A 2,298-nucleotide genomic window follows, 5' to 3' on the forward strand; every position below is an offset into this window, starting at 1 on the left:
CCTATTTTGTATTTTATTTAGAGACAGGGTCTCACTGAGTTGCTTAGTGCCTCGCCATTGCTGAGGCTGGCTTTGAACTCGGGATCCTCCTGCCTCAGCCTCCCCAGCCGCTGTGATTACAGGTGTGCGCCACTGCGCCCGGCTTGCTGAGGTTCTTGTTTTAAACACAGCGACAGTCAAACCAGACACATCTTGGGGTCTCTGCCTGTGAATCAAGGACACAGCCCAACTTTGTCTCCTCTGCTGCCTCACCTGTCACCACAGGGCTCCAGCTCCTCAGCCCCCTCACTCTGTGACAGCAGAGGTCTACTCACTGCAGAGACCTGCCACTCCTGCCCTAGCCATAATCAACAAATGCTCGTTCAGATGGTGGGTCAGTCAACTAACCTGCCTCCTGCCTTCTCCATCTGTTCTGAGCATCAGGGAAACCGGAAGCAGCTACGGTAGGTTGTCCCACCCCCAGACAATCCACAGCAAAGCGCACAAATGGATACATAGTTACACCCAGTAATAAAGGCCAGACACAGAGTGCACCCAGAGAGAGGGTCAACAGCCTAGTGGGCAGGGCCTCCATCTTCCTCGTCTGTCCTTTCCTGTCCTGGGCACGCAGGCTGTGCTGGGGTGAAAGCTCCTTTTCCAGGTGGAGGACTGGGAAATGCCCAATGAACCCTGGATCCTGTCATCCTTGTTCTCTCCACTTCCTACTGCCTGTCACTCACAGCCACCTCCAGAGGGGCAAAGGGCAGGTGTTCCTGCAGGTAGAGGGAAGGCTAAGGTGACCTCATCTGACTGCCTCGCCCTTGGTCTCCGTCCTCCAGGACTGAATGCCAGAGAAAGGAAGGAGCCCTGCTTTCTTTGTCCCCCACTCTGCCCGGCACGGGACCGGCCCTTTACACACGTTCTTACTGACCCGATGACACCCCATGGTGGGTGCTGCTACAGTTCCCTTCTGCAGACGGGGAAACAGACACAGCAGGCGGGGACAAGCCGAGATGAGAACCTGGGGGTCCGGGGTCTGAAGCCCATGACCTGCCTATCACCCAGCCACCTGCCAGAAGCAGCCCAGTGGCTGGCGGCACAAGCACAAAAGAGCAAATGCCATCAGTTGGGACTCAGTTAAATTATAGAATAGACCACCACAGAGCCCACGCTGCTGCTTGAGGACTCGAGACAAATGCCTTCCACGCTTGTGGGAGGCCATCCTCACATGTGATTTGAGTTACCTCCCTGGCTGGGAGAGAGGCGCAACAGTGTCAGAGCCTTCCCCACCCTGTCTCAGGTACGAGGGCTTGTCCGTGTAGAGGCGTGCCTGGCCACTTGTGAGCTCACGCACACAAACAGTTAAGTTTTGCTGTGCTTAACAAAACAAGGAGTTCTGTGAGAAAGTATGAACTCTTTGAACTGTGTCCTTGTTGCTATCTTAAGAAGATAAAAGAATGTTTTGCCAAGTGTAAAATTTATATATGTGTGTGTGTGTGTGTGTGTGTGTTTGCCTGGGAATAACTAACCACAAGTTAATTGATAAGAAATACGGAGCACTGTGGCCATAAACAAAGTTTTCCTGAGAATGTTTATCCATGCTTATAAGGATTAAGCTGCCAAAAGGATGTTTTTTCTTTCCCCTTGTTTTAATTAACAATGCTGTATAAAAGAAGGAGAGAAAAAAGTAAAGTCGGTGCTCATTTTCTGCTGAATGGGTGTGTGTGCATATGTCTTTCTTAAGCATCTCTGCTGTACCAGGAATTACAGATTGTCAGCGGGTCTGACAGCCACTGACCTGAAGACCAATCGCTGGCCCTGACCTTGCAATGCTGCCTCCCTTGACCTTCATTGGATGGGATTTTCCCTTGAATTTCTTGTTCCCCAATAAAAGTCCACTTCCTGGCGTGTTCTTTCTCTCTCTCTCTCTCTCTCTCTCTCTCTCTCTCTCTCTCTCTCTCCTCTCTCTCGCCTCTTCTGTAAACCTTGACACCACATTGGGTGGCTGAAGGCAGGAGCTAGAAGAAGCCGTCTTGGAGCTGGGAATTAAAGGTAAATGAGAGTATGTCTCTTTAATTTTAAAGCTCACTAGTAATTTTCTTGCATCGAACCTTCTTTTATGAAGCTCACGCGCTGGTCACGTGGCAGACATGCTCCTCTATTACTTGTACTTTTAAAAATCATAAACATGCATTATATCTAAAATTATTATTTGAGCTTGACTCAATGGTGTATGAGAAATGGGGTATTGGTTCACTTGCCTTGGTTGACTTTTACCCAATGCCCCAGCCCCCCCGCCCCCCCACCCCTGTCTCTTAT

This window comes from Marmota marmota, unplaced genomic scaffold (assembly GCF_001458135.2).
Source record: "Marmota marmota marmota unplaced genomic scaffold, marMar, whole genome shotgun sequence".
NCBI classification, from domain to species: domain Eukaryota; kingdom Metazoa; phylum Chordata; class Mammalia; order Rodentia; family Sciuridae; genus Marmota; species Marmota marmota.